Raw genomic sequence first — 26,859 nt, 5'->3', positions numbered from 1 at the left:
TGTGTCATCTTTGCAGTAACATATTTCACATTAGCGCTGCTGCATCCTTATGACTGTGTGTGACATGAAGGTTTTAGACAGCCCTACTTGTTCTAGCATGCTTGAGGGGGAAATAACATGTTTTTTGTTTTATGCCAGACATAAAATTAGCTTCCTGGTACTGTAGCAATAGGTTTATGTTTTAACTTTGATAAGGAACCCCCACTACATGCCAAATAAATTTGAGTGTCATAAAATGTGTTTAGGTGTAATTGTTTTTCAGTAGTAATGTTGATTAAAGAAATTCTGAGTTTAAGTTTATGTTTAAATGTGGTATGTAATTGGTAGTCATACTTTCATAATATTTTTATCTAAAATATTTTCTTAGGTAACACTGGAGTCTTAGGCACATTGCAAACTGGGCTGTAAGCCAAACACATTGAAGTGAAAAAATCTATTCTAAAAGTTATATGTATTAATCTATTTACTGCCAATTTGTGGTATTGCTTAGGAAGTACAGGGACTTCAAGCAGGGAATATCCAGCATTTTAAAGCATAAGCATTTTAAGAAATTCATAAGAGACTATATATATACATTAAACATATTTTTAGTATGGTACGTATCTAAATTATATATTACACACAGTGCTTCTGTAGGTATACATACAAATGATTTACATGTACAGGAATTTGAAATATATTGTTCCAGGGTAGTGCACAACAGGAAAAATAGTTTAAGTTAAATGTTGCTACAGAGGATGTTTAAGAGTGTGTTTGTGTTTATGATCCTACAATGTGGGGTAATGTTTTTTCACTTCTCAGCAAATTAATAATCTTTCGTTTCTGACAAATGTGACATTGATGGAAATATTTATGTTTTTATATGACTCATGTTGTAGATTTTATTTCTCTCGGTAATTTATTGATTTCTTACATAAGCATTTTTTGGTTGTTTTTTAATATTCTAAATAGCTCTCTAAAGATTTGATAGCTATTTAAGTGCAAGATAATTCATGATCAGTTATCCTATATTACTGCCATGTTGTTTAAGCTTGGTAAATCTACATTGTTACGTTCCTGGATTTTGGTCTGGCATATTATTTTTGTCACTGGGCAGCAGACATAAACGTGTCTCCACAAACAGGTTTTTAAAATCTGAACTGTAGAACTCACCAGTGGAACAACTCAACCAATATAGTAAGGTTGTAGTGAACGTAATAATGAGCTTTCTATTATTCTGCTTATAAAAATACAGAACTATGGTTAAGGTTATCTAATCCAACAGTGGGTGGATGCGTCTCCTTGGCTTCATCTTAAAATAGGCTAATAGATGGTTCATATACATCTGTCCATAAGAGAATTGGTTGACAGAAAGAATATGTATACCTACATAGTTAACTACTTTAAGATTTTTTAAAATTCATTCATTTTATATTGCAAGAAAACATTAATATTTTTTCTTCAGGAATAAGGACTAGGACATACAGGTCTCTGTAACCCCTTCTTTAGGGAAGAAAGTGTGACATTTCTGCAGACCATCATGACTGCTTTGTTAAGATAATTTCATCCTAGTTAGTCTATCTTGATTTTATCCTTCAGACTTCTGGGGGATAAAAGTGCATAACAACGTTTAACCACAGAGACTGCCATGGTTCTTGTTGACTAGGGTACTATCACTAAGAAACTATTACAGTTTTCAATACTTAAAAACAGTTTCTAATTATCTCACTATCCCTTACTTTGACAGTTAGAAACCTAAAATATCTGTTTAACATATTGGATCATATCACATAAAAGATTTAGTTTCAGAGATGAAATCCCAGGTTAGATTACAGTTTGATGCTATCTGTTGTGCAATAGGAAAACGTTGCTCCAGTTTAACCAAAATGATTGTAAGATTTGTTTGTTTACCACTTACAGTCTTTAAATGCAACTTAATAGTGACAGCATTTAAAAACCAGAGCCCATGTGTTTTATATATAATATATATATATATATATATTAAAATTGCATTGAGTTTTGCTCGTAATCAATTTTGCAATAATCTGGCCATGAACTCAAATGGTGGATATTGATCAAGCATGTCTTCTTGGAATGTCAGTGCTGATGAATAAGATGCAAGATGTAACACAGCTATTGAGCCATTTTCCACTAATGATCAGTATTCTGAGGAAATTTATATGCCTACTTATACAATCATTATCAGCATGTTTTTTGTTTGTTTGTTTTTGATTGTTTGTTTTTTGTTTCCCAAGACAACAACAACAAAAAAAAGTGGTGAGGCTTCTTATGTGAGTGGTTTAACAGACAAACTTTTCTTCTGGAAGGTCTTAGTCCCAGTGCAATTCTTCCCAGTATAATTTAGAATAAAATTATATTTTATTTTTATAGAATTATATATAATGATAAAATTATATTTTATTATTATATCATATTTGTATAAAATGTTTCATATACCTGAATATCTGTAGCACCATTCTGACTGCTAGGGTAGAAATGCATGCTCTCACGATAGACACAGATAAGAACAGCAACAGGCCTTTGCAGTTATAAGTCCACTACAAATGCATGAAATATATCTAATTTTCCCATCTGTGTCTCCTAGAAAAAGGAATCAAACATTCCAGTGGTGTGTGTAGTGCCTAGCAATCTCTAAAATGCTGGCAAAATAGAAGGACCAACAGCAATTTTGAGAAGTCTTTGTGAACGTGCAAAGTGCATGTTGTCACTGTACAAAGCTCTGCAGCCGTATCTTCAGGATCTTTTTTCAGGAAGATGCTTCTTGTCTGAAGAGTTGTATATTGTCAGTTGACTTGAAACTGAGTCTGAAATTCACTTGAATTATAAACAGTGTAATAATGTGCAGTTTTCTGCCTTGTATTTGCATCAGTCACCAGCTCTTATGCATTTTCATTAGATGACACTAAACATAAAAGCTTAAATAATCCTCTAATGTTGTATGACTGATAACTGCATACAGCTTGCTTAAAGGTCATGTTTCCTTTCCTTCTCATTGCTCTCCTTCACAAACCATTCCCACAGAAAGAGACTTTTGGAACCTGTTTTGTGTTGACCTTGTAACCATTGAAAACAGCATAGGCCCTGCAGGACCAAAGAATGCAATGAAGTACGTTTTTGCAGGCTACAGCTGTAAAAAAGAGGAATGATAGCGTAGAAATGTGTCATGGGTGCAGACTGTGCTCCTGCTGCTGTTGAGCAACTGCGAGGCAGGTGGGAGACTATGGCTTGTCTTGTCTTTGTTCTTCACACACAAAATAGTGAAGCTGGACTAGAGAGGAAGGCAAAGACATAATAACTGCTGATTCTGCTCTGTCTGGGTGAAAACAAAGAGCAGAGTCCGTTCATGTGTTAATTAGCCCCGGAGAGAGCAAAGGATGGGTGTGGTTGTAGGGGAAAGAAGGCAGAAAGGAATTATTAAAAATAAAGGTCAGTAGAAAGGATCAACAAAGAGACAGAAAAGAGAAGAATGAAGAACAGATGGAAACCAAGAGAAAGGCTGAAGATTAAATTTTGGTCAGTGACTACATACTGTATTTTCTTTATGAATGCTATCCTGGTGCTGATAACTATGAGGCATTTTCCAAGTATCTGAATACCTTAGTGCCATGAGCAGGATCATGAATAGGTTCATGCCCTAACCTTTCTGAATTCCTATTTTCCTGTCTAATGACATACCTTGCAAGAATCTGTCCGATATACATAGAATGCAACTGCTTTAAAAAGGCAGAAGAGAGACAGATAATAACAACTGTGCACCATGACATATTTAAATTTGTCCAGAAAGAATAGCAGCTCGAATGAAAGGTGTGTAAGCATGAATGGAACACAGCTCCCCGAAGGACTTTGACTGACATGCAGACGACAGCCGATGAGCCTTTCAGACAGCACACTTTACTTCGGCCAGAAATTAGACACAGTGGACCACAGTTTGAGAAGTGTCACTGATGTACAATGACCTACATTTGATGTAATGAATTGCATTATTTATTTACATGCCATTCCTCAAGTCTTGTCTTTAAAAGGCTCAGAGGCTGTTGGATCTCTTTCTGCACAGAGGGCTTTTCTGAACTGCTGCGGTTGACAGCAAGCAGTCAATGTTTGCCAGTAGTTATCACGTGGCGGCATCTGAAATGCAGCACTGCAGTTTTTGTTTGTGCTGGGGTTTGGAGATTACAACACTGATTCTGTTTACATAGAGTGATCACTTTTTTTTTCATTTTTTCTTGTTTTCCAGCTATGAGGTTTGTACATAGAGGGGAAGAAGAAATCTCTCTTTATAAAGAGTGGTCCTGTGTGCAGAGACCTGTGCTCAGAATTAGATTATTACTGATGATCACACTGGTTAAGTCCAGCCATTTGATTGAGGCTGTGTCTAGTAGAGATGAGATGTGATCTTTCTTGTTTTGGTTTGATGTCAGGGCTTAAACATGGTTGCCAAACAACAAGCATTCAGCAGACACTCAGTGTATGCCACAGACTGCTCTTAGATGCAAGCTTTTTTCTCGGTCCAGGTGCAGTTGGCTGAAGTGTGATTTTTTACACTTTGGCAATGTATATAAAACAAAAAAAGTTATGAGTGTAAACTACCTTCTATCAGAAAGATGGCAATGGGATTTAAACCTGCTATTCAAAATTGTGATAGGGCAGAAAATAAAGCAGTCAGACTCCTATATCTACTGAACTTCCTTGACTCCCTGGAAAGATAATGTGTGTAGTTTTCAGCAATGCTCAGGTCAGACTGTAGTTTTGCTTTTGCAGTAATGTGTTTTTTAAGCTTCTTGAAGAGGTGTAAAGTGCACATGCCCATCCCTAAAGACAATATGCAGCTTCCTCACTTTCTCTTTCAACAAAGCTGTTTTCCTATGGGACTTTGGAAAAAGTCATTTGCTACATTATTTAAGAAATGTCTCTTTACCTTCATTTTTTCCTAAGAGCACCATTCTTTTAAGATCAGACTATTTCAGAATCCTAGAAAGTGGAGACAGTAAAAACTTAGCACTTCCTGGTTGTGCAAACATTTTAATGCTTTGCTTTGACTCACTGTAAACCAGGATTGTAACAGAACAAGGCAATGTACCTCAGCTCTTCATTGAAGGACCTTTCTTCTGGCTACTCTGCAGCATACGGTCCATTGTTTCCTGAGACATTACACTGGAGTATTTTGATCAGACTAGTCATTCTAAAATTAGAGCAGAGGGGTAAATAGGATTGGATGCAAGGGGTTCCATGGCTTTATAGATGTTTAGAGTAGCTTGGAGGGATGAAGACGGACAGCATCTGACTCGCATGTCATAGGCTTGTATTTTGATAGCACAGAAGATAGGTGATAAGACTGTAGGCAAAGGAGTTTGCATTTAACTGTCACAGGAAGCATACATGTGAAATTGAATTGTTAATATCACAGACACTATTGTTGTCCTCAGAGAAGGAACTTGCGGATCTTCTTTGGCATGACTGGATATTGTGGCTGCTCTGAGGGTGGGTATTTGTGAGAGACAGGGAAGAAAACAGTACCTCAGTGTGGTATCTTATTGCCTAAAGTGCTGAAAGCTGAAATTTGTTTTGTCTCACTCCAGCCAGCATATTTAATACTAGTATGCTTTGCAATTAGTAATAATATTACTGGCGTTTCAGTAACAAAATGTGTCTAGGGGACAAGTATGTTGTAATCTTTTTTTCCTCTGTTTTGGATGGCCCTCTACTTCCATCAGTTGGAGGTATCCTTTCCTTCTATTCACTTTAAAAACAAATAAAAAAATAAAATACATCCAACACCCCCTCAATCCTCTTTCTTTATTTTTTCTCAACCATCTATTTTTTTTTTCTGTGCTTACTCAATTAAGAAGCATGAAATCTTGATTGGATTCAGGCCCCCTTCAGAATTACATCTTGTGCTGTTGTGAATTAATTGAAAAGAGAGGGAGAGAGGGAGGTTGTAACTCTGCTTTCTTTGTTAGGGCTTCAAATATTTGATATGGTTTATTGATACACATTTCTCTCTCTCTTTCCATCTCCATGAGTGTGTGTAAGTGTATACACCCACATATATAGATACCTATCATGGATCTCTACAGGCCTAAGAGTCTGTTGGACCACACAAAACATTATTACATGTGATGCCTCAACTGTTCTGTTTTACCACCTTGTTATTGATGTTGCAGGTCATGAAGAGGTTTCTTTCAGCATGGTTGAATTCAGTGGCACAGTTAGTTTCTCACTGGAAATATCTGTCGTATGATCTTCCCTCCAAATGTTCTTGAAGTTTCATTCATTTTCATGGGGTGAATCCCATTTTATCATCTGGCCAGACCTTTCTGGCCTCTGTTCCTGAAATATTAATTCTCTTTGGGGTTTTTCTAAAACCTCTAAATAAATATGGGCTGCACTTTAATTAATGTGGTGTTTACCAAATCTTTATTAAAGGTGAAATCAGAGCAGACCGACTGCTAATCTTCATAGGGGTTCACTCAATTTTCCATTTTGCCTTTGTTCTTTGTTCACAACTCTTAAAGCAGGTTTTGGTTTATACAATTTTCCTGAATATTTGAAGCAATATATGTATTGACTTGGTATGATATACAGGATATTTTTTTTTTGGTGATATTTAGACAGCAAGACCTACTACTATCAAACTTCACACCAATGGGCAAGGAACAGTAATATATGTGGGTGATATATATGCTTATATAAATGCTTTTTATTTTATTTAGTAGTGGTCATAGCAGTGTTTTCTTCTTTATAATCTGCTTTGCTAGTAGCTTGTGATCTTGTCACCTTGAATGGTAACAGATGAACAGATGACCAAATTAAGTGCTGTACGCTGGGGTTTCCCAACAAAATCCTATCTAACCTGAGCAAACAGCCAATGAGCTCTGACAGTTTTGCTGTGAGGGGACAAAATCGATGCATGAGATTCATTTTAATGAGTGCATGCCTTACTGCCCAGGACGCATTGTACCATACAGCTTTCACCTACGTATGTGGTTTAGTTGCACTCTGAGAGGGGTAAAATGTCAAAACCACCACCAGCCATGATATTGATCTGTATTATTGTTGTTTTTAATGCATCAAGGAGACTCCTAACAAGTGACATCTGTAAGAAACAAAAAGAGACGCTTGTTGTACTAGCTAACTGATTTCCAGCAAAATATCGTTGTACAGCACAATGTTTTCACTGTGGATAAGCCTGCAAATTTTTAGAACTATAGATAGTCATACAGATGCTCATTTGGTTTGTCTTCCCCAATGAGAGCAAATTTATATCTGAAAGGTTCATTAGAAGAATGAATCATTAGAAAAAAATGAAGTGCCTGTGGGGTAGATCTTTGACATCAGCATCCCATCTCTGCTGTTTCACCTGGGTTGCTAAATTGTAGAGGCATATTTTAATACCAGTATGTATGTTTTCTCTTCAGACAAAGTTTATGATGAGGACCAGGAAATATTTTAGTTAGAATCCAAGTGAATTTTTACTGTCTGTGATCTGATAGGTGAGCTCAGGCTGTGTGACTGCACTGTGGTGGAGCATGCTGTGCTCTGATGCAGCAAGGTTGTGGATCCAAAGGCTAAATACTTTTTGATGTAAACAGTGGCTGTCTCAAATTTCTTTGGTTTTGTAGAAAACTTAAAGCTAGTGAATTTCTCACAAAAGTCAGAATGCAGAAGAAGAGAGATTGAAGTGCTTAGATGTTTTTTTTTTTCCTCAATAAAATTGCACTGAAATTGATATTAGATATTGTTTTTCATGGAAAAAAAAAAAAAAGTCTCTCAGTTTGCTAGTTCATGTTTTTTTTTTTTGTTTGAAATAAACTCTCCATATTTTTACCATGCACTCAAATACTGTTTATGTTGAATGAGTCAAAATGTTTACTGCAGGCCACGGAGCCCAACGTGATGCCATGCTTTCAGCTGGTGAAGGAGTGTGATCTGCACAGACCTGTCAACAAAAGCAGGTCAGCAGGATTGAGCAAGAAAAAAAAAATCAATAAATCTTTGAATTAATCATGTCGCTGCCAGAGAGAATTATGGGTGCATGGAATGAAGGAAGTAGGTATATATCTATGGCAACTATTCTCTCCTGCCTTTTCGTATCCTTTTCTTTTTTTTTACACCTGCAAGTTTTCTCCTCTCTACCTCCATCTGAGTGGTCCTGTCTTTATTCTGATACCATCATGGAATACTCACCACTCATTTTAAAGTGACTAATTCAATATGGATTACAAAAAGCCCTTACTGTTCTCTCTCTTCACTGCTACTTTTCTCTCTGACTTTTGTGTGCACTCAATATGAATTAATACAGGAATTTCACCTCCACGTAAAACTAAGATTGCACATCTTGTGCAGTGAAGTAGAGCAAAAGCAACTGCTGCTTCAGTGAACAGAGGAGTTAAAAATTCATGCCCATGCTTCTGATGTCTCAGGTGAGTGGCCATCCTCCTTGAGCCCTTCTGCAGCAGCATGGTGGGGGATGAGCCCTAACCAAGATGGGGCTAAACCCATGGGCCAGGTCCCTCATCCTAGGGCTAGGCACCTCTGTCTCACAGGGAGCCATGGCCAATAGACATCATTACCAAAACAGAACATTTCAAACCCTGATCTCTGAAGCTGGGCCACAGTTGGATGCAGTCATGAAGAATTAAAAGCAGCTCAGGAGGGAGCAACCCGACACCAGGGATGTGCTGGAGAGGACTGTAAGGTATTATGAATTAGGAGATGCATCCTCTTGGTATATCTTTGTGGCTTCAGCTCTAAGCTTGGGTTTCATTCTCTCTTTCTGTGAAGGATTTATTCTTCATTGTGGTGCCCTGGAGGGACTCTTCTAATATAGCTTCCCCATGCAAAACTTTGTTTTAGCCTGGAGAAAAGAAGGCTCAAGGGCAACCTTATCACACTCTACAGGTACCTCAAAGGAGGCTATAGTGAGGTGGGGGTTGGTCTGTTCTCCCACGTGCCTGGTGACAGGATGAGGGGGAATGGGCTTAAGTTGCGCCAGGGGAGTTTTAGGTTGGATCTTAGGAAGAACTTCTTTACCGAAAGGGTTGTTAGACATTGGAACAGTCTGCCCAGGGAAGTGGTTGGGTCACCATCCCTGGAAGTCTTTAAAAGACGTTTAGATGTAGAGCTTAGGGATATGGTTTAGTGGGGACTCTTAGTGTTAGGTCAGAGGTTGGACTTGATGATCTTGAGGTCTCTTCCAACCTAGAAATTCTGTGATTCTGTGATTTACTGCTGCCCTGCTTCTGAGTCTGGTAGTGAGGAAGGCTGGTGAAATTAATGCTCCAGTGTCTTTAAATCCTCACCTGCTCTGAAGACAATGCTCTCCTGTCCCTCCTCTGTGCCCAACAAAACTCTCCAGCTGCAGAACTTGGTCGTGCTCCACCACAAGGATATCTTCTTGGCTCTCTGCCCAGGGATCAAGTCTGTCTCTCTTTCATCTGGGGAATAACCTAGTACTGGATGCTCACTTTCACTGCAAATTCAAATTCATTTTCCTCTTTTTTTCCATACCTTTCTTTTCAAATAGATTGTGATATTCATAAAATCCTCAAGAACAATTACCCTGCTACTTGTGGAAGGTCAGGGCAGCTCTGTGCAGGGATTATATATTCCTGCAGGGAAAACAGAGCTGACATACAGCGTTCTTTTTTTTTTTTTTTTTTTCCCTTCCAATTTCATGCCTAGTTGTTTTTTTTTTTTTTTTTTCTAAATGTTTTTCCAATTTCTCCATTAAAAGAGAGAACTGAATTCCTGACACACTCAGAAAATGCATTTGAGTACAGCTGTGGATCTGATTTTTTAATGTTTGAACTAAGAAAGAGACAGATTATAATTTTTTAGGGGCAGAGAATATTTTTAATGCCCTTCCTTTGTAAAATGTCCTCCCCAACTGCATCTAGTTAAATAGTATTGTCTAATAAACACACATTTTACTTTACAGAGGCATAACCCATAGAAATGTAATGTATTTTTTGCTGATATATATATATATACACACATATATATATTTTTCTGCAAGCGATCAAGTGCTAACTTGAGTGCTAATGATGGAAAAAATATTTCTCTCTGCTTTTTGGAGTTGCATTTGTTTTGAGCATGTAAGCATGTCTGTACTGAGGACTGAGAGTACTTCATTTTCTCTTCTGATCTATTGCAGTTTTTTACACAACATGGATGAGAAAAACATTTATTTAAAATTAGAGAATGTTTGTAACATGTAAAAGAAGAAAAAAGGCATGAACTGAAATGCTGAAATTAACTTCTGGAAAAAATATAGCTATATTGTCAGTAAAACAGATCCCTTTAATGTATTAAATAAGATGCAGGTTTTTGTTTGTTTGTTTGTTTTTGTTTTTAAGGATACAACTAAACAGAAATATTCCATATGAAGAAATACTGATTATAGTTACTATGTTCTGAAAGCAAATCACTTCTGTAGGTTATTTGTTTCAGTGAAATTTCAGTGCAGTTGTCCAGCGAATGTAACAATCTTTGTATTTATGCACAATATAATTTAAAATATTTTGAGATCTTATTGTATTTTTCTGAAATATTTTGCAATTTTTTCTAAATTATAACAAAATAACTGAGCAACTGCTGACGTAAGTGGAAAGGTCAGGAAAAAAAAAAAAAAGAAAGAATTGGGAAAAAACAGCCCCTCTCATAAATTCTATTGTATTTAAATGCATATACCTTGTGGAAGAATCCAGTGAAATAAGGGGATTAATGTAATTCTTTTTACTCACATAGATGTTTATTGAATGTATAAATATACTGAATATCTTGAAATCTTTTTTTTTTTTTTTCTGAAAACAAAACATGGATTTTCTTGGAAAAACAGCAAGAGAATCAAAACTGTTCTTTTCAAAGTGGATGTTTGTTACTTGCAAAAAAAAAAAAAAGCAAAAAGCAAAAAAAAAAAAAAGCAATTGTAGGGATGGAAAGCAAAAGTGTACCTATAAATAGGAAGTGTTTGGATATTGTATGCTGTGCCACAGCACTTTTATAGAATGAGTGAGAAAAAGAGAACCTCTCTAAGCCCCTCTAAATGTCAATTCCCAAAAAAAGACTTTGTGAGTTGCTGTATGCATTTTCAGAAGGGATTTAAGAAGTTATTTACTAGATTTTGGTTTCTTTCTCTTTCACATGTAGTCTTTGTTTCTTTGTTTCATGAGCTTTGTTTGTTGATAGTACTTTGCATCTATTTTATTTTTCTTTTTTAAAGTGCTAAAAAAAATTAGATATCACAAGGCCTGTAGAAAATCAGAAAAGCTTGTATTTCTGCCTGCTTTGGAGTCTGTTCCCTTATGAGAAATTCAAAATCCCTTTAAGTTAATTCAATTTCTAAGCCTCATTTTACATAGATGGAAAACCAAACCAAACCAAACCAAACAAACAAACAAAAACAACAACAACAACAAAAAACACCAAGCTTCAAGATTTCCTGTTACTCATGGAGGCTGTTGTGAAAGCTTGGGCAGGCTCTCCTAAACAAAGTTCTTTACTTGGGCCCATGCTTTCTGCCTCTTCCCAAGTGCTAACAGCAAAAGGTGCAGATTAAGTGTGAGGGAGTTTTGTAGGAACATGTGGTACTTTGGTGGCAATATTTTATATTCCCATGAATAAACCACATGTCCTCAGTGCTTCAGATTTATGGAGCACTTATTACCTTGGACTGGAGCAGCCTGTGTGAGGACCTGGAAGATGAAGCTCAGTGGGAGAGGTGGGTTTGGAAAGCATTGCTTAGAAAAGTAGTCAGTTGAAAGAAGATGAATTTCCTTTTGCTGTGGCATTTTCATTTAGATTTATGTTCTTATTACATTCGATACCTAAGGGTAAATTGTTGTAAGGAAACCACAGGAACATTGGACCATAAATGTAAATGTCCTAAATTTGTCAATTGTATATATATTTAAAATCAGTGCAGTTTTAATCAATGATAATTATTTGCTTTTAGAATCAGAAACATCTTCCTCTTTCCTGTCTTAAGGAAGATTTATTTTTTTTCTTTCTTTCTTGTGATTGATATCCATTGCAGGAGACTTGTGGGATTTCAGGTCTTTCTGAGTTAGCTGTACATTTTTTCTGTCAATTACTATGTTAGGAAAAATATGTACTTGTATGGCTGAAAACACTGCCTTCCTGTAGGAAAAGTCATGTTGAACCAAAACAAAGAAATAAAAGACTGCAAGGGTTGCAGGAAAAATGCTACAGTATTTTATTTAAAATATTTTCAAAATGAAGTATTTTCCTTTTCCTATTGAAAAGTTAAAACTGTCTCGTAACTCCTCACATAATTTTTATAGAGGAAAAAAAATTGTAGGACAAAATTTCCATGATTTTTGGTTGATTGCTTCGTTTTGTTATCAATTATAGCAGTGTTACTTTTTTTTTTTTTAATCATTTTGTTTGTTTGTTTTTGATGTGCTGCTTATTTTTCACTCTTTTATGAATTTCTGCTTTGGAAAAGGAGTACTGAACATTTTGGGTTAATTTAAGTAAAATGTGGATGCTAACATTCACGTAGGTTACTTTCTTTGACATAAAATTGCCAGAACTCAGAAAAATTTTGTGTGTAACCACTAAACTTCACCATTTATCTGAGCTGCTTTTCTTAAATAAAATCAATGCTATTTTTGCATTTCCCTAATGGGAACCTATTAAGCTAAGTACACAGGCATTTTTAACCTCAGACACATTGCAGGGGCAAGTCAGTATGGGATTCAATCCAGCATATTAATGAGGAGCATTGCAATACATGATCCTGTGTTTGGGCAGCTTGGCTACTGGATTTAGAAACAGTTTGTTAATGTGCTGTGTCATGTCAAGATGCCAGTCTAGAGGGTAGTTTAAACCCATCCATCTCTAGTACTCCAACAGGTATTTCTTTGCCTGCTTGACTGTTATTCGGAATACTTTTAATGCTTCTGTTCAGAATTCTCATCTTTTGGAGTTCACAGATGGCCATAAAAAATAAATTCTGGTTTGAAGCTTGGCTCCATATGATTTCAGTTTGAACTATGAATGATCTATTAGGCCACTGTATATTTATGGCCTTTAAAGTCAATAGGGATGGGAACTGCAAAACAGTTTAGGAAAGACTGGCTGTATGAGTGTATACTATGTGAATTGAAATGAGGGGGAAACTAGAAGAGCAGGGGAAGGAAAAGTGGTTTATATTTATTCTGATTTGGGAAGTGTATTTTTGCTTGCTTGTTTTTAAGAACAAGGAATAGACAGAGTTTCGAATAGAACAGCAGTAAAATGTATACGAGAGATCAAAGCCAACAGACTGCAAGCAAAAATAAGGCTCCTTTCCTTCTTATACTGCAACAGGTATCTTCTTAGCTTTATATAATGTTGACCTAGAAAGACTGGGAAGAGAGAGAGGAGAAAGCAATTAGGCCAGGTCTCAGCATAACCAGCTGCCTCTCACACTTAGTCCAAATGTATCCATCTGTTCCCAGGAGAGAAAGTTTCTTTCTATTTCTAAAACAACAGGGAGAGGTCAAAACGTGACTTCTGGGGGTTTGGAGAATCTTAGAATTGAGGTAAACTAGGGTTATTTATTTATTTATTTATTTATTTGGTTAAAAAACTTTCTTTGAGAAACTTTTATGATTAACATATCATGTTTTCCTATATATGTGAATATATATATATATATATAAATGCCCACTTCCTTTTTCTCTCCTCTTCCACAAGGCCTTACACTTTCTTTGCTAGCATAAAAGTGTGAATTTAAACAAAGACATTTTTGTGGCATCCCCCCTCTTCCTTACCACTCCAGACTAAGGACATTTTAAGAAATTGCATGATGTCTGCAAATAGGAAGTGAGGATGTTTAAAGGAAGAAGGATGAGGAGAAAAAACATTACACATATTCTGTTGCATTCAGTAACTGAAAGTTGCAGGGAGAAGTTGGGACAAAATAAATAGTTCTCTCTCTATCTGGTGGTGTTGTGACTGGGAGATAGACAACTACATTGGGGAACAACACTGGATAGGGGCTAAGCAGAGCTTTATGTGAGTTATTTCCTTTACTGATCTCTGGCAGCCTTACTCTTATGTGTCACTTTGTGCTTTTGAGGTTTAATTATTTGGGAAATCTTTGACTTCTACATCTGTTTTACAAATCTTAGGCAAAGGGATTAGGGTGTAATCTCCAACCAAGTATGTGAAGGAAAAGAAGGAACTAAACATGAGTTTCTGTTCTATTTCTTTTGGGCAACTTTTCATCCAAAGTGACCAGCATGCTTCTATTTAAACACTTCTAAAATAATAAAATTCATTAAAAAAAATGCTGAAACTAGTACATCCTCTAAAATACTTAAACAGCATAGACTCAAGCAGTCGAATAATGAACTGTACTATGCACTTAAAAAAAAAAAAAAAAGCTGATTCAAAGCTTTATTTCTTGTTGTTCTGTTGAATCATCAAGTTTCATCAATAGGGCTTAAATTGATCAAGTATTTTGATTTGAACTTCCTTTAGTCATTATGACCCCTATCACTTGGAGATAGCTGATAACACAATTACTGCTATTCATTGGCAGGCATTGAAAATCATCATTTGCACTTATGGGGAAAGGGGTTCAATGTAATTAAGAAATATGCCAGACACTCATGTGAAGCCCTATCTGTTGATCACTGTAAACCAATAACCATCACGGTGGCCTATAAAGCAGTTTCCAATTATTGCTCCTCTGTGCACTTCTTCAAGCATAGCACTCCCAAATCCATCAGAGAAGACACAGGAGGTTTTTCCATTTCCATTTTTTCTCCAAAAGGTGTCTTCAATTGCCTCCTGGCAGCTGGAGGATTGGCCCTTGGAAATGTCAGGCTCCAAAGAAGAAACTGAATAGTCTTACATAGACACAAGGAGTACCTAGGAATTGGGCCTTGTGGTAGATTATTTTCTGGTTTATGATCATTTAGTTAGGCAAATTTTGGTTCTTGGGGGTAGGGAGCTGAGGTGACAGCAAAGAGCATGCCTTCAAGATGTTTAGGCTCTGCTGTCTTTGTAGGCTTAGAACATGACAAATTATAGGATTTACATTCAGATTTGTCACCTTGGATGGTGGTTATCTGAGGGATGTTAAACTTGAATATGGGGATAATTTGTGGATGGTAACATAGCATTTATACTGCGGCCTTCAGAAGGGTGAACCAACCTTGGAGGAGTGTTCAGCTGTGTCACAACCTTTCCAGAGCTCCTACAACAACTGCAGGCAGGGGTGGAAAAGGGGAGCAGAGTTGTACATGGTTCAGCGTCTGTTGCAGTTGGCTGCTTCCTTCCCACTATCCTGTCTTATAACTTTTTCTTATTCCAGTGTTAGATGGAGTCATATCTGTAGATATCAAGTAAATCATTTTGAAGAATCCTTTTCATTGCTTCCTTGATGATGAGTTCAGCTGAAATTTGCATTTCTGAACATTTGGCTAAACTTCAGGAAATGCCTTTATAATATGGAGAGCAAAGCAGTGGAGTAAATTTCAGTTATTTGACGATATATTAAGATAGTTGACGATAGAAGGGCCCATTGTCTGAAGAGTCCTGAAATTCAGCAGCTGTAGCTCAAAATAAGCAGCAGCTATCATGGCCCTCAAGTGGCCTGTGTTAGCCAAAATGTAGATGTTCTTGTACCTGGTGGTAGGGTAGATCAGCCTTGTTAGATATATTCACCAAGTGAGTTTCCATGTCTGTTTTTCTTGAGCCATTGTCAAGATCCAATATAACTATGGGTCCACAAACTCTCATGCTGCTTTCATGTTGCATGAGCAGTCTCAGATGTCTTTGAATTGGAGCCCTTATGTAATAGCAGTGGGCATGACTCAGTTTTTTCTAAAAATAAGCAAACCTTTTTGTTTTATTTTCTGTAATTAAAAGGGTGACTGTAAAGTTACTTTAGAACACTTAAAAAAGACAAAAAGCAGTTAGCCCCTTTCCCCCTCTCTCTTGGAAAACAGTGCAGAATAGTCCTTGGATGTATAAACTGTTGAATTGGCAGAAACATGGAAATGCTGTTATGATAAATCACAAGCACCCTTCAGTGGCTCAGAGGATATTAAAATGTCATAGTGAAGCAAATCAGCATTCTCATTCTTTACTCCTGTCTTTGAGGATACACTTTGCACACTATGGGAAAAACAGATAATTATGCTAGGAATTAGGGGGACCTAAATATTGCTGTACAGCAGTGAACGATTAACAATATTTCTCACATAAGGCTTTACACTTTTCATATATAAATCTCTTCCTATGCAGTAAGTAGTAATTCAGTAAGTGCTATCTCTATTCTGCATATACAAAAACAGACATTACATGAGCATGGGATAAATATCTAATCTGTCTCAAAGTTTTGGCTAGATTTAAGGTTCTGTGTTTCAACATCTTCTTGGCCCTACTCTGGGCAAACTTCAGGCCACATTTTCATAATGTTTTTCATGGTAAGTTGGTGTTTTCTGTTTGACTCCTTTGATTTTGACTATTTGAGACTTTGCTCTGAATAGAATCATTGAATCATTAAGGTTGGAAAAGACTTTCAAGATCACCTAGTCCAAACATCACCCTACTACAAATGTCACACACTAAACCATATTCCTAAGCACCAAATCCAACCTTTCCTTAAACACCCCCAGAGATGGTGACTCCACCACCTCCCTGTGCAACCCGTCCCAATGCGTGCCTGCTCTTTCTGAGAAGAAATGCCTTCTAATTTCCAACCTGAAACTAAACCTAAAAGGCAGGCAAATTAAGGAAGACCTGTGAAAGACCACAGTTACAGATGATTTAAAGGACCTAAATGATTTGGATTTATAAAAGTAAATACTTTACAATACCAGTTGAGAGAACTTGTATAATTTCAGCAGTTATAATTTCAGCTTGTTGCAGTTTGGTAAACAGTCAAGGCTGATGTCTTTTCTTTGTACATTCTGTTACTTTTTATTTTATTTTATTTTATTTTATTTTATTTTATTTTATTTTATTTTATTTTATTTTATTTTATTTTATTTTATTTTATTTTATTTTTATTTTTATTTTTTATTTTGACATTGTAGAAGGCATGAAAAATGGCACTAAATTTAGATGAAATTATCAGACTATGGCTGTTCATGCTCCTGGGAGAACCTTAACCTATAAACAGAGACAATGAATCAGACTTTTTGATTAGCCTTCACTTATTAAACATCCTATTTAAGGGCTGTTCTGACTACAGGTTGGAGATCTATCAATCTAGACCAATAAATGGCAATTTTGACAGCTTTAGGTGTTTGGCTTTGGCCCTCCTATTCTAAGTGGATAACACAACTTCTTGCTTTAGGTTGTGTAGCTCCCTTTTCTATCTGAGGAAAACCATAATGTTTTTTCAGCCTGTGGTGATTTTACCTAGCTGGGCACCTGAACACCACAACAACCTCTCTCTCGCTCTCCCTCCTTAGAAGAAGAGGGGCACAAGAAAGTATGCTGGAAAGAAAAAACAAAACCCAAAAATCTCATGGGTCGAGGTAAGGATAATTTAATTAAAGGGAAAAGGAAGTTTGAAAACAAACAAAAAGAAACAAAAACCCAACAAGCAAGCAAAGGCTGTGTGGAAGCACAGAAAGAGAGAAAAGAAATTACTCTCTACTTCCCATCAACAAGGTATGTTCAGCTGCATCCCAGGAATCAGGGCCTCTTTACATGAGGAGTTTCTTTGGGAGGACAGACATCTTCATAATGAGAGTCCCCTCCTCCCCCCTCAGCCTCCTTCCGCTTTCCCACCTTTTATTGCAGAGTGTGACACCACATGGTATGGAATATCCCTTTAGTTGGTTTAGATCAGCTGTCCTGGTGATGTCCCCTCCTCACCTCTTGCCCACCCCTGGTCTGCTGTCTCTTGGTGGGGGTTGGAGGGAGTCTGATGCTATGCCAGTATTGCTCAGCAATTAACAAAACACTGGTGTGGTAACAGTGCTGCAAGTGCAGAGCACAGCACTGTATAGGCCACTGCAGGGAAAGTTAACTCCACCCCAGCCAGACCCAGTACAAAGCCCTTGGGAGATATTTGTGTAACTGAGGTCAAAACACATCCCTGTAGACAAACATAAGTCTCTCTCTTCCTCAAAAATTCCTGTGATGATGGATGAACCTAACTTCTATGAAGTGAAATTCTGAAACCTATCTTATGTCTTTCAAACAGAAAGCACCTACGTAAGAAAGCTATCACCAAGAAAATCGCCTGGTTGAGTTGGTTTTTCCTCTTTATGTGTCTTGTTCTAAGTTCCCTGTTCGTCTGACATTCCAAAACAATGTTGCTGCTCTCTGAGGAAAGAATATTATTGCCTTACAAATACAAAAATGGAATGGAATGGAATGGAATGGAATGGAATGGAATGGAATGGAATGGAATGGAATGGAATGGAATAGAATAGAATAGAATAGAATAGAATAGAATAGAATAGAATAGAATAGAATAGAATAGAATAGAATAGAATAGAATAGAATAGAATAGAATAGAATAGAATAGAATAGAATAGAATGGTTCAGTTGGAAGGGACCTACTAAGATTATCTAGTTCAACTGCCTTGACCACTTCAGGTCTAACTAAAAGGTAAAACATTATTGAGGGCACTTTCCCAATGTCTTTTGGACACTGCCAGGCACAGGAAATGAACCACTTTGCTAGGAAGCCTCTTTCAGTGTTCAACCACCCTCACAGGAAAGAAATTTTTCCTGACATCTAACCTGAACCTCCCCTGGCACAGCTTTGTGCTGTTCCCGTGTGTTCTGTCATTGGTGACCAGGGAGGAGAGGCTAATACCTCCCTCTCCACTTTCCCTCCTCAAAAAGTTGCAGAGAGCAATAAGGTCACTTCTTGATCTCTTCTTCCCCAGACTGGACAGCTCAAGTGTTGCCAAGTGTCAGCCTTTCCTCACGTGACATGCCTTCCAGCCCTTTTACCAGATGAGTTGCCCTTCTCTGGACACATTCAAGGACCTTAACGACCTTGAAGTCACACCAATGCTAAATACAGTGGGAGAAAGGGGCCTCTTTTTGCTGGCTGGCTAGCTATGCTGTCTTAAATACATCAAAATGTGGTTTGTCCTCTTGTTGACAGGCCACAGTACTGGCTCACATTGATCCTGCTTTCAAGCAGCACCCCCGGATCCCTTTCTGCTGAGCTGCTGTTTAAGATGTGGAGTAGGAAAAAGAGAAAGACAAGTTCAGCAATGTGGGCCTGAACTGAATGGTAGGCAGGCTATTCCTCAAGTAATGATGCCAGTGCTTGCACACGGGAAGTCACAAATGACACTGTAGTTGCTTTAACTGTAGGTTTCATATTACCATTGTTTGGTAAAGCTTTTAAAGAAACTTTGCTGATGTCAATTAGGGAACTTGACATTTTTATTTAAGTGTTTCTAATCTAAAAGATTTAGTTGCCTTGACTTCACACCTATTTTCCAAAAATGTAGTGACTAGACAAGATCATAAAAAGCACTATAACACCTGTTGACAGAGCTGATTATGACTGAAAACAATAGAAAGTAAATACCTTAGTATGTGTCAGAGGTCACTGAAAAAGCATATTCATGGCTCCTGATGTAAAGCAGATAGATATTCTGTTATCTGTGGATGTTTTGAAGAGCAAGTTGCTCTTTAATGGGATCCTCTTTTCATTGGACTGTCACCACTGACTGCTCTATTATCTGTTCAATTATTATACGTTTCAAAAAATATGACTTGTTCTGAAAAATTATAGTTAAAAAAAATGAAATGAAAGTTTGGAAAAATGTTGTAGCTGTTACACAATATGCTAGCTGATGTTCCTATTAAGAACCAAAGCAGCTTTTGTAGAGGGCCTATTTTATGCAAAGGCATACATAGTTCTTTTCTTTTGCCTCAAAGGATGGATGATTTGTATTTTAAAAGGAAAGGATACACTTGACCTCCATAATAGTTTTGTGTTGGAAAGGCTGAGTCACCCAGGTTTAGAACTGCTACTACCACTTCCTCTTCCACAAATGTGTGCGTGCCTTTTTACAGAATATGCTGTATTGTAGTTTGTGCACAACCAGACTTCATGGTGACAGGAAAATTTGCATTAGTTTCATACAAGGGGGAAAAAGAGGGCAGACAAGAACAATAGATTATGTATACTGAACATTGCGGTGACACATGGACAGTACCTGAAGTGGTACTGAACAATTATTAGTTCAATTATTAGTGGACAATTATTAGTGAACAAAAATACTGAACAATAATCATAAAAATGATTAGCAATGTCATGCTAATATAACCTTGATGAACCCTGTGTAGTCTCCTTCTTCATGAAAATATCATGTATTTCTTCCTGAATAAAAGAATAAAAGTCAGGATAGCTTTTTTTTTTTTAATTATCATTATTTAATTTCATCAAAAAATGCATTATAAAACTTCTATTTGTTTTAAAACTGTGGCTATTGATCAGTGTGGAAATGAATAGTGACCTCATTTTGCAAAGTTTCTCAATCTTGTTGTGTAATGAAAATATTTCCAGCAGTATTTTTTTTCCTGTAGCTAAGCACAGGGTCTTGTATTATTGTTCACCACAGAATACTGATGTAGACAAGTCAGTCTCTAAGCTTCAGCAAATGAGACAGTTGCCTAGGGCAGAGACTGCCAAAAGGGGCTAAATGTCCTTGGCCACTCTCTCCATTTTCCCACTGCATGGGAGAGTCTTGGGGGGTGTTCACAACAGCCTGCAGTTCACCAGTATGTCTAGCACCAGGTATCTGCAATGCAAATTTTTGCATTTTGTAATGTAACATAAAAGTGACCACTCCAGGTGCTGCTGTATGACAGGATGGTCTGGATCATGACCACAAAAGAAAATGCTATGGACATTTTATTCTCTCTGAAGTCTCATAAGTATAATCTTCTGCAGTTCCTCTGGCAATCCAGTATTTCTTTGTCCTGCCTTTAAGGAGCAAACGCAGCATGCTGCTGCATCTCTGAGCTAAGCAACGGTCTGTCCTTCGGGAAGGGAGCTGTTGTTTTGCTCTATGCTGAGCAGGCCTTGAGAAAAATTACCTAGCGTTCCTTACTAAAAATTGAGTGCCATGGGACTGTGACCTATGCTTGTGTGTGTGTGTATACATATATAAGTAAAGGGAAGGCAGAGGAGAGAAAGATGAATAGCGTTCCTATTAATTGCTCCTGCTCCTACTTGCTGAAAAATGTCTTCTTGGAGAGATGGTTCAGCAGTAGGTGACTGCAGCAGAATATGAATGGGGACTATATGGTCTTTATGCTACCCTTTGTAAATGGATTATTGCCTTCTGGCTGTGGTTTACAGTCACTAGCATGATCAGCTTGTAAGCAGAAGGTTGTGCCTTCCAAGCAGTTTCCTAAAAATTGAAAATCTCTCTTGTGTATGCATATTTAAAAGAGAGATACTGCCTTTATTATGCAGACAGAACACATATAAAGGTAGACGAGGGCTTCATATAGCATGGTTATCTTTGAATTTTCTTTCAAATAAAGCAAGCAAAATTGGGAGCATATTTCTGTGTGGAGGTTAGAGAAATGTGTGTCTCATCTAATGATAAGCAAAGGACATCTGGTTATACCATCCATCAGTCTATTGCCTAGAGCAACAGATATTCATGTTTGACATCTCTGTCTTTTGGGAGGGGGAGGAAGGAAAGGAAAGACTGTTTTATCAAAATGCAGGAGCTGAAGTTGTTGGCTTCTTGTGCTGTTTTCCCCAAAATTCTTTCTAGTTGCAGTTGCTTTGTTCACTGCTTGTGGACAACACTACTTAAATAGATGATCATGTAATACATCCCAAAAGATTATATTAAAATAATTTGAACATTAAGAAGGTTAGAACATTAGCTTTAAATATTTTTCTTGCTTTAAGTTACAGAGGATTCTTTACTTGAGAAAATCTTTTTTTTTTTTTTTTTTTTGGTTAATGTTCCAAAAACATCCTAAAAGATAAAAACATTTTATTTAGTCTTAAATATATTGGCAGTGCTCCTCTAAATTTTGATATGGGTCAGTGGATACTGATTGACAGTACTAAAATCAAGAAGAAACTCTTTTCCTACATGGTGATGTACAGCTGGAGCTAGTGTCAAGTATGTGGTATTTGTAAGTCACTGCCTTGAACGTAGCTCCTCTCTGGGCCGTTAGTAATGAGAAAAGGGTATGGCAATGTATAAAATTGGTTGTATTCAGTTTTATGGAAGGTTGAATTAGAAATGGATATCATTAGTTTTAAGATATTTTCTTATGAATTTTTAGTGTAAAAGCATGTCTGCACACATTGAAGAAAATTTTCAGTTGAATCTAAAACCTTCAATGTGAAGCCAGTTATGTTCATGACAGAAGATTTCTGCAAGTCTCCTTGTTGAGAGATAACTCATTTATTTCAGGTAAAATTTGTTTTCTGTCTGTCTATATCTTGGGGGAAATGGCAAATACAAGTTTGTACTTGTGCATTTAATAGAACTGAATATGGCAATGACTGATATGATACTTTAGTAATAGATAAAAAGAATCTGTAACTAGGGTTTTTTTTGCAACTGCATGAATAATTGAATTTCTGTTCTGTTTGGCTATAAAACTAAATAACATACTTTTTTTGAAAACAAATCCAAAACAAGATATGAATCAAAAATACATTTTCCCCCGTTTTTTCCTCTGTGTATGGGACAGAAAAGATAGAATGCTTCCTGTGAATAACACAAAATATTTCATTCACGTTGAAGCAAAGCCTTTGTTTGTGTATTTTTAGCTAAAGCAATAAACTACAAAGGAAAAAATTTGAAAAAATTGTTTGATTTTGTTATTTAAGACAGAGAACACCTAACTGTATATTACATTCTCCAGAATTCAACTTTTTTCTTCTGTTCTTCCCAAAACTGCTATCAGCAAATGTCTTCCACAAACAGACCAATTTCAAACCTAATTCTATTTTGAACCATGCATCTCAGGTTTCCGTGCACTAGAGGGCAAGTTCTTCAGATAGACATCTGCCTGCCTCTATTTTTATTTATTTATTTTTTTTTCCTATTTGTATAGCACTGATGGAATCATTCATAATTTTCATTTGTACTGTATTGAGCTCCTAGCACTTTCTGCTATGGGAACAGTTTTATAATCATATTGTGCTGTCCTATTTTGCAGATGCAAAAATTATAATAAGCAAATATGAGAGCAAGTCAGTTTTGTTTTTATTCAGTACTTATTTGCTGTGGTGGCAGGGATTTATAAAATCCCCGAAGAAGATAAGTAACTTAATTTCTGGCCCTTCAGAGCTTAATTGCTGCAGTTTAAATGCAAATGTTATTATTTCTTTTATATTTAAATAAAGATTAACATTTCAATAATAGGTGTTGCTTGAGAAGCTGGGCTTTCTTTTTTCCAGTGTCTAAAGTTACAGAAATAAGATCTTGAAGGTGAGAAAATAGGTATTTGAAGCATGCAAAATCATTACTGTTCCATGCAAATTATGAAGTCATGGTTTTTCTGACTCATATTTTGTGAAAGAAACATGGTTTTCATTTATTTTGTTTTCAGTTTGATGTGTTTTGAAATATATGTAGTTCACATTTTTTTTTTCACTTACATGTTTAAGCTGTTGAAAGTACTTTTTTTGTATTGCCTGAGATCCTATTGAACTATAAAAAGCTGGTGCAGAATTAAATAGAGGAATACAGTGGAATATAAGTTGTTAGTATGTGGTGTTGGAGGACTTTTTAAAACCTTGATGTGTTTATAAAAAAAAAAAAAGAAAGAAAGAAAAGAAAAAAAAGGTAAAACCTCCTCCAGCTAGAAAAAAAAAAAAGGAAAACACAAAGATAAAGGTATGCCTTTAGAAGGGTCACACAAAGTATATAAAGCTTAGGCCTAAGTAACAGATCAAGAATTAAATTAAATGACTTACAAACAAAATTCCACTTATAGCTTAGAAACTTGCAAGCTCCAGGTCAGTTTAGGAAAGTCACTGTGTTGGATGTTAGAAATTGGAGAGCTTCTGAATAAACTAAAAATATCTAATTTCTAAGGGCAAATATTTTTTTCAGGCTTATGTTTTCTTATTTAATCAAAATCTAGCTGCTCTTCTATGAACTTGAAGATAGCAGTATCAAATGTGCTTAAAGTAAATATAAGTAATATAAGCTTAGAGGTACTTCATATTTACGTAGTACTGTTATATTGTTGCAAATGCACAGCTATAATGGAAGTAAAAAGCTGGAACCTCCAGGACCCCAAAAGATCCCTAACCCTTAGAAGTCTCCTGTCTGTGCAGGCTTATGCTTAGTATGCCAATGCCTATTCCTGCTGAGGGCAGTACTCTGTGACAATGGCACGCAAGGACAGATATTGGGTAGGAAGGATGGCCTCAAAGCAAGGATTAGCTTTTTTGTGTAAACCCATGATGAACCAATCAACATGATCATGAGAGAGGGCAACAAATCACTTCCCAGCCAAAACAGGTTAGCTCTCAGTGTGCTCCAGCACAGGATGATCATAAAATCATAAAGGTTGGAAAAGACCTCCAAGATCATCTGGTCCAGCCATTCCCCTACCACCAAGTAGGGACATGTAAACCATGTCCCTAAGTGCCACATCCAACCTTTCCATAAACGTGATGTTAACTTTTGAAGTTGAGCATGGCTTTTTTATCATTTATTTTACTTTTAAACACAGTTCAGCATCTGATGGGCAGGTTGTCTGTTGGCACACTGCCAGTAGCACAACTTTAGGCTCACTCTGTGGAGATAAAGCACATTAGGAAACTCATAGCATGCATGTACGAAAAGAAAGTAAGCGATGAAGAACTGAGACTATTTATATGTTTTCTTGTTTATTTGTTGTATAGAAAGTAGATTAAGACAATAAATGGTATAAACCATTCAAGTTTTTTAAACCATCATATTGTGCAGCCTCTTGCTCTGCATTACAAAGTAACTCTGTCTTATGAAGAATGATAACCTGCTTCTAAGGCCCATTCTAATTATACACCAACCTTGAACTCTTAAATAATCTTTGTTGCATGATTAGAAATTAGATTCTTGTTTGACATACCCTTATCCTTTACAATATATTTTTTCTATAGCTTTGCAGAAATATCAGGAACAGGAATGAAAGAAAGGTACATTTTAAAATGGACTAAGAAGGGGAAAGGAGGAATTAAAAGAAGGAAGTAACAGAAATACAGATGAAGGTGTATTAGTAGCAGTGTTTCTTCTGTGGTATCTTCTGTCCCAGAGGATCTTAAAAAGCTTTACAAAAATGTTCAAAGGAAAAATGCAAACGTCTCTGCTAACCTCTGTGTGGGTAGGTGCAAAGAACTTCTACTTAAAAGCCCTACAAACCATTCTAATTCCACACTGAGTGATAGATGTCCACAAAGATTTGACCTTATCTTTTTCATCCGCAAAAATAGCCTGTATTATCCAGATTTGTTTTTCCAAAGGCATGGTACTATCACTTGGTTAGTTTGGATACACAGACCATAGTTGTATCATCCTGGTGTTTCTTGGTGTAATTTTCTGAGTTCTGTGCAAAATATTCACATAGAGATGAAATCAAAATGAGTGACCTTATAAGTAATATCTTAGAAAACTTTGCTAATTTTGAAACTTCAGGAGAGTCTCTTCCAAAAAGATCCCACTTGTTAGTGAAATTTATAGGGTGTCTTTCACTACTGATTAGTGTGGTGCTCTGGTCAAAAAAACAGTATCTATTTGGCTTGGGTACCATGCAAACAGCAAACAAAGTACTATAATCCCTGTCTCTATGGTGTGGTCTCTATGAGTGTATTAGCTACGTCTGATTGCAGATTGCAGCGTGTTGCATGGAAGCAGGGCAAAAAGGAATTGCAGAACCCAAAGGAGGACAATGCTCCTGCAAGACGATCATGGTGTTTGACTTGAAGGTATCTAGTAAGGAGAAAAAGCAGGAGTACTAGCCCTCAGCTTTGCATGAGGGGTGTTGCAGGATGCTGATCAGAGCAGGATGAGTTTAATGCAACGGGAAAAGGCAGTAGAGAAAGTATCTGCTGTGAGACAGTAAGACGTAAATTCTCATTACTGCAAACAATGCATTTGATTAGCTTTGGAATGAAAAGGTCTCCAGATGGAGAGAGCACTGACTTTGTAGTTTGCTAAAATGGCAGGTGACATGTAGTCACAAGTAATTAGCTGTAATTTTAAAGGCTGTGCTCCCACACAGAGTGGATGGACAGAGGGTGGGTATTTTAGTGCATTCAACGTTTAAAAAAGTAATTGTCTTCACAAAATTCAATATTTTCTTTGCTTTATAAAATCTCCTGCTTCACTGCTGTAATTCTAGCCAGTTAGTTGATCTCTCATTTTTGACTTAAGAAATTCTTATCTTTATGCTTAAAATTATATCAATGTGACTTAAGTAGACTACTGTGGTATGATCACCACTGTGTAATAGATATGCAAATGTTAATAATACAGATGGCCTTAAGACATCTTGAAAATCTCTTTTTAAAATGAAATGTGGATGCCAGATGAAGTGAGGATGTCAAATTTTATCAATTTTGTTTGCTTTGATACAGTGACAACGGTATACAGGTACAGACACTAAGGAATGTGCTTACAGACTTAAATTTGACAGGCTTCTCTGAGCATTTTTCCTGCACTGAAATGCGTATCTTCAGAAATATTCATGAAAAGATGAAAGATTGTGAATTCATTCAAACAACTATCACTCCAGCCTTATGTTTACTACTAAGTGCAAATATACCAGTCTCATGACTGGAGTGCTGCAATGCCTGGCTATAAGCTCTATAGAAGGGACAGGCAGCATAGAAGGGGTGGTGGTGTGGCTCTCTATATTAGAGAGTCTTTCGAGGTT

The 26,859-nt window shown here is 36.7% G+C and overlaps 1 protein-coding gene across 3 annotated transcripts in view; it reads left to right on the top strand.

The window, feature by feature from the left end:
• The window catches only part of DSCAM (DS cell adhesion molecule), a 478,363-nt gene that overhangs the window by 79,294 nt on the left and 372,210 nt on the right, over positions 1 to 26,859 (top strand). The window lies entirely within an intron of this gene.

The sequence above is a fragment of the Aythya fuligula genome, chromosome 1 (genome assembly GCF_009819795.1).
Source record: "Aythya fuligula isolate bAytFul2 chromosome 1, bAytFul2.pri, whole genome shotgun sequence".
In the NCBI taxonomy this organism is placed as follows: Eukaryota; Metazoa; Chordata; class Aves; order Anseriformes; family Anatidae; genus Aythya; species Aythya fuligula.
The sequence above is the reverse complement of the archived record's forward strand: the minus strand, read 5'-3'. Positions and strand labels throughout refer to the sequence as shown.